The sequence below is a fragment of the Aedes albopictus genome, chromosome 1 (genome assembly GCF_035046485.1).
Source record: "Aedes albopictus strain Foshan chromosome 1, AalbF5, whole genome shotgun sequence".
NCBI classification, from domain to species: domain Eukaryota; kingdom Metazoa; phylum Arthropoda; class Insecta; order Diptera; family Culicidae; genus Aedes; species Aedes albopictus.
The window spans coordinates 133,990,450-134,004,487 of NC_085136.1; the positions used below are offsets into that span (position 1 = coordinate 133,990,450).

General features: G+C 39.5%; 1 protein-coding gene across 22 annotated transcripts in view; it reads left to right on the plus strand.

The window, feature by feature from the left end:
• LOC109422898 (disintegrin and metalloproteinase domain-containing protein unc-71) overlaps positions 1-14,038 on the plus strand; it is a 1,549,374-nt gene that overhangs the window by 837,510 nt on the left and 697,826 nt on the right. The gene's annotated exons all lie outside the window — the stretch shown is intronic.

Here is a 14,038-nt window from a genome sequence, read left to right on the forward strand (position 1 = left end):
CCTGGACTACTGGTTGCCCGCCGACGACGGAGGTGTGTCGGTTGTTGAACTGAATAATAGCATTTTCTTGGGGAGAATGGCCGCGGGGTGGGTGAAAGATAGGGAGGTGTGACTAATGTCAATTTCTTGATTTTGCTTTGGCTGACCAAGCCATGTGGGAAATTACACTGTTGAAAATGCTTTAACATCCATGTACACAACAGAACACGTGCTCGATGAACAAATTGAGATTTGAAATTATGAAAAGAAATCCACAAATCCAGGTGTGACTAGCAGGTCCGTTTGCACTCGTTCATTGCCCAGTGGGAGGAATGTAATTTATTTCATTTATTTAGTTATAAGGTGCTGCTATTGGTCGTGACCATCCCATGACGATGAACACGTAGGCCTTTTCATCGTCACAAAATGAAATGAGCACTCATGCGCTCGTCATGTCATTTCGCAATAAACAAGCGTCATGACGAAAACTTCCACATTGTTTTGAAATGAAAAATTTCACCTGGTCCAAGCAAATGTAGGCTAGTCGTTGTATTTTATGATGGATAGAGAGGACATATATTCATGATTTAAAGGATTCAAGCAGTAACAAAATCCATCGATGTGCTAGAAATTGCCTTATTTACAACCATCAGTCGGCTTTTCGGGCCCGTATGAAGTTGATCATCAATATTCACTTCTTTTCTCGATCAGCCTAGATAGCTGTGTAGTGTCGGTAGCGATTGTCTCAATTGGCTAAGAATAACACTACGGACCGCCTGTTCCGGTGGTAAGAGTCCACCAACAGGTGACCCCTAATTCATGGTGTGATGCGGCTTCATGCTTACCGTGCCTAGGAATGAATAGTTAGGGGGGGGTCTAATAAAAACCTAACCGCAAAAGGAGCCTGTGGAGTACCAGGGCGCCCTCCACAGTATGTTGCCCTTACTGCGCTAACCGGAGGAATGACACAGTGGACCTTGTGTTTCTCCGAGACAATCGGCTGCCATTGGCGTAGCTAGGGGGGGGGGGGGGTTCCAGGGGTGCCTGGCACCCCCTAGAATAAATTTGGCACCCCCTAGAATTTTTTCTTGACAGTCACCTAAAATTCAAAACTTCACACAATAATTCCAATATTTATTGATTGCACATTTGAACAAAACTTAAGCTACACACGGATTTACTTATACTTGTGTACATTTTGGCGTTTCTATATTGTTAAGAACAAACAACAGACTTCTCCATTGATTCCTACAGAAATACCTCTACCTATTCATGCAGTGATTTATCTGGGCTTTTCTTTATAGATTCCCGATGTTTCTTTAATAAACTTCTCCAGGTTATCCTGATAAGGTTATACATACATAGAAATTTCAGTAGAGACTCATCCAGCAATTTCTCCCAGGATTTCTTTAGAAATTCTTACTATGAAACTTCTCGAAATTCTGCTAGGGATTCCTATAAAAATTTCTATTGGGATTCCTTCATGAATTCCTGGTGGGATTATTCAAGACAATCTTCCTGGGATCTTTGCAGAAGTTCCTCCGGTGATTCTTCCAAGAATACCTTCAGAGATTTTATCCAGAGATTTTTCCAGAAATTTCTCATGGGATTTCTCCACACTCAGGAAAATTACCTCATACTTAATGGCAAATTAGCGCATGAATAGTATGTGCTCTAAATTGTATGAGTCGCTGCTGTATGGTGCCTCATCAAAAGTATGAGTCGCACTAATGGAAAACATTTGTTTACTCCCATTGCAAAAATCCATATCCCGGACACATAGAAGAAATGAAGATTTTTTCCCAGTGCAGGAGCTCCTATTCGTCTACCTCCGGTAAGCCTGACTAGGATTCCTCAAGCAGCTCCTGCTGCGACACTTCCAGCAATTTCTCCTAGAACTCATCCAAAAATTTTCACTGTGGTAGCTTCAGGAATTTTACCAGGGATTCCAATAGATTTATTCAAGCATTCTTTCTGAATTTTTCCAAAAAATCTCTCTGGGAATTTTCTAAAACTTTCTTCGGTGATTCTTCCAGGGATTTCTTCAATGATTAATCCAGGACTTCCTCCGGAGGTTTTTCCATAAATTCCACATGGGATTTCTCTAAGAACTTCTATTGACCTTCCTCCATGAATTCCAGCTAGAATTAGGACTCCTTCAGAAATGCTAATAGGCATTTCTTTTTTTTTTTTTAATTTTTAATAATGTGTATTATAACTTATATGCTAATTCTACACTCAATAGGCATCTCTCCTGGCATAACTACTTGCTCCAATACTTTCGGGAAATTCTTCCTGAGATTCCTCCATAAATTTCATGACCTGCGATTCCATCAGGGATTCCTCCAGTATAATACTAACGATTCTATCAAGGAGATCTGCAGGTGTTTGTTTGAGGAACCTACTCTTAGGATTCCCCCGGTATTGCTGATTCTAGGATTTCCCTGAAAAGACTTCTATGATACCTCCTCCGGAAAATGCTTCATAAATTCTAGATGTTAACGTCTTTAAGAATTTTTACTGTGGAACCTGTAGGAATCCCTCTATGGATTTCTCCTGGCATTGCAGCATGCAGCATGCTGTGATTCTTCCAGGCAGTTTTCCTGGGATGCTTACAGAAGTGTCTTTGATTCTTCCAGGGATTTTTCAAAAGACGCATCCAGGAATTACTCCAACGTTTTTATTCATGGAATTCCTCGTGGAACTTTTCTTCGCCTTCTTCAAAGAACTCCAGCTGAAGGAAGCTTAATAAATAGAAATATTTAGAGGAATCCCTAAACGAATTTCGGGAGTAGTTGGAATTTCTAGAGAAATCCTAGGATGTGTTACTAGAGAAATTTCTAGGGAAATCCTATAGGAATACCTATATGGAAAAAAATTAGTAATCAATTGGCTTCTTTAGCGATGCTGAGATAATTCCATATTCCAAATCTGCACGCCAAACTGAGCCAATATCCAAATTTTCATGAATTTTGGTGCCCGGGAACCTATTTAAAAATCAATTTGTTTGGGAGTGATTTATCGAATCACCCCTTGTCGCATTTTGTAATGGGTGGAGCAGCTGTCAAGCATATGCTTAGCTGTCAAAAGGTGATTTCAAAAAATCTTTTTGAAATTGATTTTCAGTAGTTCTAGAAATCTGAAAAAAACATAGTGACTCAGATAAAGGTGCTCTTTTGTATAAAATAAAAAATCAACACATTCTTCAAAATTGAAAAACTTAATTGGAAGGCACAGAATGTTGCTGATTGCAAAATGAGAGATGAATTTGTGAAAAAAAATCGCGTTCTGGTGGGATTTGAACTCACGACTCCGTTTTTGCAAGATCACAGTACATATGGTCATTTCTTTGAGGGTTCCTTCGGCATTGTTTTGCTTTTCTCGTACACCAAAGTGTACTGAAAGGCTATATGTTCACTCAAAAAACAAATTTTCAATAGAAAGCTCGGATGGTCAAGTCACATATACCAATAAACTCAGTTCGACGAATTGAGATGATGTCTGTATGTGTGTATGTATGTGTATGTGTGTATGTATGTATGTGTGTGTGTATGTATGTATGTGTACAAAAAGGTCACTCACTTTTAAAGCACTTCCCAGGGGCCGATTTTAAAAATTTTAGCACGAATCGAACCGGAATTTTGCCCCATTGTTTGCTATTGAAAATGGTTGGAATCGGTCCAGGCGTTCCGGAGTTATGGCCATTTAAGTGATCCGACCCAGCACCGGTGGAAGTGACCAAATGTGAAACTGCACAAAACCATATCTTGCGACATATCAAATCACGCAAATTTGGGTGATCTTGCTGTTGGTTGATGAATTTTGTTCGTAGTCCAAAAATAATGACCATAAAATCCAAGATGGCGGACAAAAATTCAAGATGGGGGTTAGTTTTTGGAGTTTTAAGCCCTAAAACTATGCCATTTAGGTATATTTTGTGTGAGCAAGATGTTCGCAGTTCAAAACAAGTCAGGCCAAACATGTCTAAAGGTCCAATCTGCAGAAGAGAGGCTCTCTTTGGTTTCCCTCTCTTTCGTTAATATCTCAGCTGTTTATTTGTATTATGATTGTCTCCTTGTATTGAACGATGGTCAAAACAATCGTCTTTTGATTTGTACTACAAAAATAGTTGAAAAGTGTACCATTACATTGCAATAATGGAAAGAGAAAGTGAACAAAGAGAGCCTCTCAAATGCAGATAGGACCTATTGAAATGTTTGGCCTGAAGTGACCAGAAAATCCAAGATCGCGGTCCAAATTCAAAGATGGCGAACCAAAATTCATTATGGCGGTACAAATGTGAAATGGTTGTTGGCAGATAAAGCTCTCAGTTAATAACTGTGGAAGTGATCATGGCACACTACGGTGAGATGCAGCCTTAGTCCCAGTGAGGACGTTACGCCAAAAGATAAAATGTATAGAATCTTATTGTTCCTATAGTAAGATGTAGCAATCCTCTGTGGATTTTAACTGAAACATCTTTGAGAAACTCAATACACATTCTGTAATAACACAAAGAGAGGACCGATGCTGTGACATACGAAGGCGCATCATCAGTGGAAGTCGTGCCTACTACGGGATCCTGAAGAAACTGTGATTAAAATAGATTCATCCCCGCACCATAATTTGTAATTGAACAATACGCTAATAAAAGCCCGATGGTCCTCTACGGATACAAAACATGGACCTTGCTTGAGGAGGACGTGCAAGCACTCGGATTTTTCGAGCGATGAGTGCTAATGACGATCTTCGGCAGCGTGCAGGGGAATGGTGTGTGGCGGTGAAGGATGAACCACGAGCTCGCTGCACTTTACGGTGAACCCAACATCCTGGAAGTGGCCAAAGCTGGACGGATACAGTGAGCAGGGCATGTGCAACCCTGCAATGTTGGTGTTTGCTAATCCACCGGTTATCACAAGGAGGCGTGGAGCACAGAGAGCACGATGGGCGGACGTTGGAGAGCTGCAGCTGAAAATCAAGTACTATGGCGGCAAATTGTTGACTCAGTGGAACGTGGAACGAAAGGACGCCAAGCAGTCAGTAGTGTGCGGTAGTTCAGCGGCAGCAAAGTTTCGCGCGCTCGCTTTGCTAGATTTTTGCGATTTTTTGCCTTTCTCGTACACCAAGGTGTACCGAAAGGCTATATGTTCACTCCAAAAACGAAAATTTGATAGAGCCTCCGGAGGGGTCAAGTCTTATATACCAATCGACTCAGCTCGACGAATTGAGGTGATGTCTGTGTGTGTGTATGTGCGTGTGTGTGTGTGTGTGTGTATGTGTGTGTACAAAAAAACTCACATCACTTTTTGGCAGTAAACCTCATCTGATTTCAATGACCGACAGTTCATTCGACGCGGAATCTGGTCCCATTGTTTCCTATTGAAAATGGTTCGGATCGGTTCAGCCGTTCCGGAGATATGGCCATTCAGGTGTTCCGGAACTGTACCCCAGGAAGGGACCAGATATGAAAATGCATCAAACCTATGCATGCGACACATCAAACCACGGCATTTTCGATAACCTGATGAGCGGTAAGCATAAAAATAGTCTAAGACCATATCTGAACCGGTAGTGTTCCGGAACCGGTTCCGGGTGTCCCGCCGGAAGTGGCAAATGTCAAAGTGAACCAAACCCATGCATGAGACACATCAAACCACGGCATTTTCGATAACATGATGAGTGGTAAGCAGGAAAATAGTCTCAAACCATATCTGAACCGGTAGTGTTCCCGAACCGGTTCTGAGCGTCCCGCTGTAAGTGGCCAAATATACAATTGTACCAAACCCATGCAAGCGACACATCAAACCACGGCATTTTAGATGACCTGATGGACAATGAGCAGGAAAATCATCTCAGACCATATCTGAACCGGTAGTGTTCCGGAACCGGTTCTAGTCGTCCCGCTGGAAGTGGCCAAATATACAAGTGAACCAAACCCATGCATGCGACACAACAAACTACGGCATTTTCGATAACCTGATGAGCGGTAAGCAGAAAAATAGTCTCAGATCATATCTGAACCGGTACTGTTCCGAAACCGGTTCTAGGCGTCCCGCTGGAAGTGGCCAAATATACAATTGAACCAAACCCATGCATGCGGCACATCAAACCACGGCATTTTCGATGACCTGATGGATAATGAGCAGGAAAATCATCTCAGATCATATCTGAACCAGTAGTGTTCCGGAACCCGTTCCGGGGTTCCCGCCGAAGTGGTTAAATCTGAAAGAGAAACAAACCCGTACATGCGTCACATCAAATAGCGGCTTTTAAGATTACCTAATGAACGGTCAGCAAGTGTTTCGGAATCGGTTTTGAGTGGCCGGAAGAGGCCAAATGTAAAAGTGAACCAAATCCAGGCATGTGACACATCAAATCGTGGCTTTTGCGATAACCTGATGAACAGTTAGCTAGAAAATAGCCTTACGTCACGGGTAGTGGTCCGGAATTGGTTCAGAGAGTCCCGTCGAAATTGTCAAACCCTGCATGTGACACCTTCAATTTGCAGCGTTTTTGGTTAACCGATGAGCAGTTAACAAGACAATAATGTTAGACCATATTTGGTTCAGCCGGTAGTTACCAGGAATCAGATCCGGGTAGTAAAATGTAAAATTTAACCAAACCCATGGATGCGGTACAAATCACGACCAGTCTTGTAAACATTCGACACTTTTTACTACCTTCATTTCGTTGCCGCAGTCGGGTGTCAGTCGGCTTTGTTACATTCGTGCGCTATCGTTACCTCTTACCTACACACAACACGAGCAGTAGAACGTAGACTGATCACGACTTATCGACAACCTGATGGAAAAATAGGGTCAGACCACATTAGATTCCCGGTAGTGTTGCGGGTTCAGCTGTGGCTTCGAAAGTGGTTAGAAGTAAAAGTGAAGTAAACCCATTCATGCGATACATCAAATCGCGGTGATTAGGTAAAGGTGAATAAATAGCAATAAAATATTCTCAGACCATAATTGGGACAACCGGTAGAGTCATGGACCATGACTCATGGAATCAGATCCGGCTATCCCACCGGAAATTACCAAGTACAAAAATGAACCAAACCCATACATACGACACATCAGATCGCAGATTTTTTGATAATCTAATGAACGGTTAGCAAGAAAATAGCCTTAGATCACATTAGAGACTAGCTGTTGTGTAGCAGAACCAACGTTCATGTGAAAAATTAAATCGTGGCTTTGTTTAATGGCCTGATAAACATTAGGTATGAACAACAGTGACGAATAGGTCTTAGTTCTCATATATGAGAACAAAATATAGACAAAACTAAAGCGATCTCATCAAATCGTACCATTTCAGATTCCTAAGGTGTAAAGTTATAGAAGGATTGGTCAACGTTGAATGGAAAAATAAGAATTTGATCGCGTAAATAGAAGATGGTGGCTGTTTTAAGGAATTTTGAGCTCTTAAACTATGTAAAATAAGTGTATTTGGTATGGGAAATTTGTTTGAAGTCCACCAGAGTATCCAAAATAGCGGTCCAAAGTCCAAGATAATGGCCCAGTATTCAAGTTAGTGCCTATTTTATAGGATTTTTAATTCTTGCATTATGGGCATATTTTGTATGAAAATATGTCCAGAATTCAAAATTTGTAATCAGAAAACCCAAGCTGTGCGCTGTTTCACAAAGTCTGCAATATGACTATAGTTTGAATGGGGAAGAATGCCGGTCTTCGTCCAAAACTGGTAATAAGAAAATCATAAACGACATGCCAAAATTCAATACGGCGACTATTTTATGTAATTTTAGGTGTAGAGTCCAAAAATGAATACCGAAACATCAAAGATGGTGTCTCAATGTTCAAGATGGCGGTTAGTTCAGTTGGGGTAGATATCCGGAGTCATAAAATGATGACCGGAAAATCTAAAATGACGTTTCAAAATTTTGCGGCTTCATGACACTTATATGGTTTGAGTTTTGTTTTATAATTTCTGAATATTGGATGTTATGCTAATATAAAATGTATCCATATTGAGTAGATTTAGCAAGCAGTTTTCATTTTGTATTTATGTCAATGTCATCAACATGTCGCTCGAGTTTTGTTGAAAGGATATTTTAAAGCACGAGAAAGGCACCATCACCGCTAGGTGGATTAATTAGGGTTTTTTTTTTTTGCAAATTTCTGCGGTAATTTCATTGGAATTCAATGAGCAATATCCCTGGATTTTTTTTCTATAATTTAAACGGTTATACTTCTAAAATTCTTTCAACAATTTCTTTTGCAAATTTCTTCGGCAGTTTTCGTGGTTTCTTGTGTAATTCTTTATGTTCTAATTGTATTTATGTTCATTGCTTCCAAAAATTGCTAAATTGGAATTTCAAAAATTCTCAACTGGGCTTGCTCAAAGAAAATCCTATGAAATTCACGGAAAACTTCCTGACAAATTCCAAAAGAAATTATCGGATAATATTTCATCAAAATTACCTTAAAACTTTCAAAGTAGTTTCCAAAAGAATTTATATAAGAATTACTAAAGGAATACCTGAAGAAATTATTGAGGCTTCTTTAAGAAATTGGTCAAATCTAATACAAAAAAAAATGCTGAAATATATTCCATAACCATTTTCACAAACATTCCCGAATAATTTTAAAGAAGTTCTGAAAGAGTTATCTGAAATCATCAAAGGAATTTCTGATGAAAATTTAGAAAGAATTCCAAAAGAAATTGCCGTAGAATCACCGCGACAGAACTTTCATAGAACCGCCGAAGATAAATAAATAAATAAAACAAATAAATTTTCAAAGTTAATCTCTAAGAAATTTGCCGAATTACTGAGAGATTTCGCAAAGAAGTCATAATTCAAATAAACTGCAAAACAATTTCCAAATAAATTGCCGGGAATATTCCCTTAGGAATTTCCGAAAGAATGTTTACCGAAATCACAAAATTCTTGTTTTATAAGTACAAACCGAACACGATTATCCGGAATGTACGAAGCTGAAATTTTGACTGATTACTAGCCAAGTTGGTTTTACGTAAGTCAAAATTTCAGATTGATACAGCTTTCCGTTCACCAGATATATTCAATCCATTCGAAACCTGGAATTTGGCGCGAGCAAAGTCGGATATTTCTCCAAATCCATGCGTCGAACTCGAACCTCGGAAGTGTTGCGCTGTGTAGATCATCAAGTCCGCTAAACAGTGCGCCACTTCCAAAATTAAGTCTGACACATGGATTTTGAAAAATCGAGGTTCGCTCGCAACAAATTCTGGGTTTCGACTGGATATGTTCGTGATGCTGCAGAACAGAACATACAATCATCGAGTCCACCATTTGTAGTTTTAAAAATCATACTCACAATTTCTCTGTAAATGTATCTTCATGTCCACGTGGTATTGTTCAACCAAATGGAACAAAAACGCTGTCGCTAATAATGTTGTGTTCGAACCAAAAATGTCAATATGTATGTATCCTGATTTCGCAATTTTGTGAAGAATTAACTACAAAGTATCAAGTTCTCAAATTTCACATGGCGAGAAAATGTCAAATCAGTACGACGTTTCGAATTTTCGAGAAAATGCTGTTTTTTTAATATATCGCTTTTTAATTTGCGGACTAATTTTCCCGCAACGCAGTATATAATTACACTTAGAAATTGAGGGCGGAACAGTATTTCCTTGTACAAAAAAGCAAAACCACCTGGAAGCCACTCAAACTGACACCCCCTAGGCACCCCCTAGGAAAAAATCCTAGATACGCCAATGTCGGCTGCCCTTCTTTAGTCTCACTTGAGGCTAAATAAGGGCGGGATTATAAAGATGTTGTTAATTAGTTTAAATTTTCACCTATATGGTTTCGCATTATGCGATTTACACAGTGTATTCTGTGTATTCTCGCCTTTGGCGTTTTCCAATCGATACCGATCTGGTTTTATTGCAGCTGTTCTTTGTTGTGCTGTTATTGCGAAGAGTTCAATCTTACCGAGTTTGGGTAGTGGCTACGGTTAGGATAGCTCAAATCAATCTTCAGCATAAAAGAACAGCAACAATCAATCTTTGCAGACTTATGCAAAATGGCTCAGCCCAAGTGACCTTACTTCCGTAAGGCGAATTTCTATCTAGGAAACCTTGTGAACCTGGTGTTTGCTACTTTCAGTAAACATGAAATGACAAACTCGCGTGTCATGCCTCGAGCCTGTGTGCTTATCAACAACGCAATAGTTGCTACACTCATCTCTGAACTAACCACCAGAGATGTATGTGCTATCACAATTGATGTATCTGTTGGAAACCTCAACAGGAAATACGTCTATTGTTCGGTTTATTTACCGCATGATGAACCATCCCCTACGGATGCTTTCAAACAAGTCATCGCATACTTCCGCTAATTGTTGACAGTGATGCTAATGCTCACCATATCATCTGGGGCAACTCAGACATTAACTTGAAGGGCTCCAAGTTGATGGAGTACTTAAGTAGTACAGATCTTGCATTACTTAACATAGGCAACCGCCCAACCTTCATGGTATCTGCTAGAGAGGAAGTGTTAGATGGGTAATTCTCGCTGAGACCGGCCCACTACCCAGCCAGCAATTTGGTTGCTATATCAAAGTTGCAACTGAAATAGTCACACATATATAGAACCAAAGAAATCGTATTCAATGCACGAAACAGGCATATACATACTAAAGTGGAGGCCATATCGAAGCATATATACGATTACTGCGATTCCATCCAACATGATTTACGATTTCTTGAAAAATTTCTACGATTTCGCCGATTTTATTCGTCTGAATATACGATTATGCATGATCTTATTACGATTGAGAGTACCAATATACGACTCAAGATTTTCAAATAAAAAAAAAACAATTGGTGTTCAGTGGGAATTGAACTCAGGTCCTTCGATTGAGAACTGCGCGTTATATCTATTGGCTATATTGCCAAGTTGAAAATAGAGAGTTCAAAGTGAATGGCATGAAACGAATAAAAATTAACATGATACAGTGCGAGACTTGTGGTGGGAGCGTTGTTGTTGTGCATTGAGTGGCACCAAAAGTGGTGCCGTGCGAGAGGCCCGGAATTCACATCGTTGTTGGAATCTATACATCACTTATTGTAAGTCATCTGCTGTATGTAAATAGTATGAAAACCTATATATTTGGTTGAAATGATTACTGCCATGGTTAGAATGTGTCAACAACAACAAAAATACAAATTTGCTATGAATACCATTTTTTCTTTTTCTCCATCATACAAATATGTAAACAAAACCATTTACGATTTCCGAGATTAAGATTCGACTATTAAGAGTGCAGTAAAAATCATATGCGACTGTAAAAATGAATATACGATTTCTACGATTTCATTCAATTCGTATACGACGCAAGTGTGACGCAAACGATCAATATACAACATTGTTATAGTTGTATACGATTTCACCGATTTTCATCATACCTTTAGGTAGCAAGCTCGATTTAGCAGATTTATATACGATGTGAAGCGACGATTTCCACGATTCATAGAAATCATATATACGATGCTAGCAAACTTGCAGCTTGACACTAAGAATGTATGTTTTTTTCACGAATCTATCCGACTCTGTGCGATCCTACCGATAGTGTCTCGCACCTTTTATGATCGAAGACGACTATATGAAACAAAATCGCAATTGAAATTTAATTTGGCATGAAATGCGATTTTACGCAATCATTGTCAACAAATATACGTATTATTATACAATTCTGATTCAACATATGAAAATATACGATTTTTTCCACACAATGATTTACGATATGTGGTTGGCTGGGTATTTACACCTTGTCTTCAAAAATGTTTAAGGTGCTGATTTTCTGAAAGCTCTCGCTAAAAAAGTAAGAAAAATGCATTTGGTTACTCAAATTGATGGGCCACCTGTTAGTTAGAGCCACAACAATTTTTGCAGACCCCTCGATTATGGTCAAATGGTGGCTCATTTAAACCGTTATAACTCGAAAGTTTCTCCAAAAACCACCTCAAAACGAATTGTTGTTGAAAAGAGGAAAGATAGAGCTACTATTTACAATAATAAAAAATTGGGTCGGCCATATTGATTTTGGCCCCCATCTTGGATTTTTATATCAAAACATTTTTACACCATGAGGGCAACCACCGATTATCAAAATTTTTGCATCAATTTAAAGGTAAGGCATTTTTACATAACATATCAAAAAATTAGAGATGTCTTTTTTCCTATCGAAAGTTATCTGCAGTTTTGTAAATTAAGCCACGTTTTCTCCATACATTTCCACGCGCACCGGCAACGACATGCAACGGCATCCGAGTTTACGCCTGCATGTATACACAAAGGCGCGTGCCGCATAATTAGGCCAAATCGGAGGTTCGTTTCCGTTTTTGACTGTTTCTCAATGATGCGGGCATTGTTTTCATAACTTTTACAGTGTTTTGAAAAGCTTAAACCTTCAGCTTTCCATTAGTGGACTCTGAATTTAAATTCGTGTTCGTGAACACTGCGAAATAATGCTGCATTTATGTAAATGGCTGGCACCGGGCACAGTGCGCAAAAGTGGCATGATTTACAAAACGGCAGATAACTTTTGAAAGAAGAAAAAGACATCTCTAAATTTTTTATATGTTATGCATAAATGTCTCAGCTTTCAATTGATGCAAAAATTTTGAAAATCGGTGGTTGCCCTCATGGTGAAAAAAATGTTTTGGTATAAAAATCCAAGATGGCGGCCAAAATCAATATGGCCGACCCAACTTTTTGTTATTGTAAATAGTAGCTCTATCTTTCCTCTTTTCAACAACAATTCGTTTTGAGATGGTTTTTGGAGAAACTTTCGAGTTATAACGGTTTAAATGAGCCACCATTTGACCATAATCGAGGGGTCTGCAAAAATTGTTGTGGCTCTAACTAACAGGTGGCCCATCAATTTGAGTAACCAAATGCATTTTTCTTACTTTTTTAGAAGGGGCTTTCAGAAAATCGGCACTTTAAACATTTTTGAAGACAAGGTGTAAATAGTGGGCCGGTCTCAGCGAGAATTACCCAGATATAATGTTTGCTCTAGCAGAATTAGTCACGAGCTGACCAATTGGCATGTGTCAGATAAAGAATCTTTATCTGACCATCGCTACATCTTTTTTGAACATTTAAATGTAACTTCGCAAACATTGCGTTTCAGGAATCCCCGGTCAACAAACTGGGATCTTTTTACTGATTTGGTTGCGGCCAAATTTCATGGATACTCACCATCCTGTGACACTCCAAGTGATTTGGATGATGCCGTAGAAACTACAACGACCTTCATCATGGAAGCTTTTGAAGAAGCATGCCCTCTACGGTCTGTGAAGATCACAAGAGGAATCCCTTCGTGGAACTCTGATCTGGCGAAACTCAGGAAACAATGTAGAATGAGTTGGAACAGACGACGTTCGGCTAGTTCGGAGGCTTTCAGGTCGGTTCGCATATCACCTCTACTTTAACATCTTATACAACATCTTATACGATGACTGGTTGACTGGGAATACTCCGTATTCAACCAGAGTTGAACAAAATTAGTAGAACATCAACTTTAGGCAACGAGCAACATGAAACATCCAATGAAGGATTTCTCGTTCGACGGAAACTCTCAACACTCAACCCAGACACTCATACGTTACGCTCAAATGACTGACGTCGTATTCCTCCAAAAGCTGAGTGCTGTCCTGGCCACGTCCTTGCGAGAGCTGATGGATGGGAAAAGAAGATAAATTAGACACCTTAGAGAGTCGTAGAGACCTCCTCTTCCTCTCATGCCTAGGTGCCACGGAAATTAGGGTGTAGTTGGGGAAGAGTTTATTCCATAGGATTCGTTTGGTCAATATTAAGGTACAACCACGATATGGAGGAAGAGGAGCAGACTCACCAAATTATACGAACTCTTGTTTTCTCGATACGCAGTTTTGACTTCCATTTGCGTCTGCTGGATCTCAGCTATTTCGTTCAAAACCACACGGAAATAACAAGAATATGAAAACGATTTCTAGAAGGATCTAGAAGTATGTGCGCAGAACGAAAGACTGCCGGCCCCTGTCAACCAAGAGAATA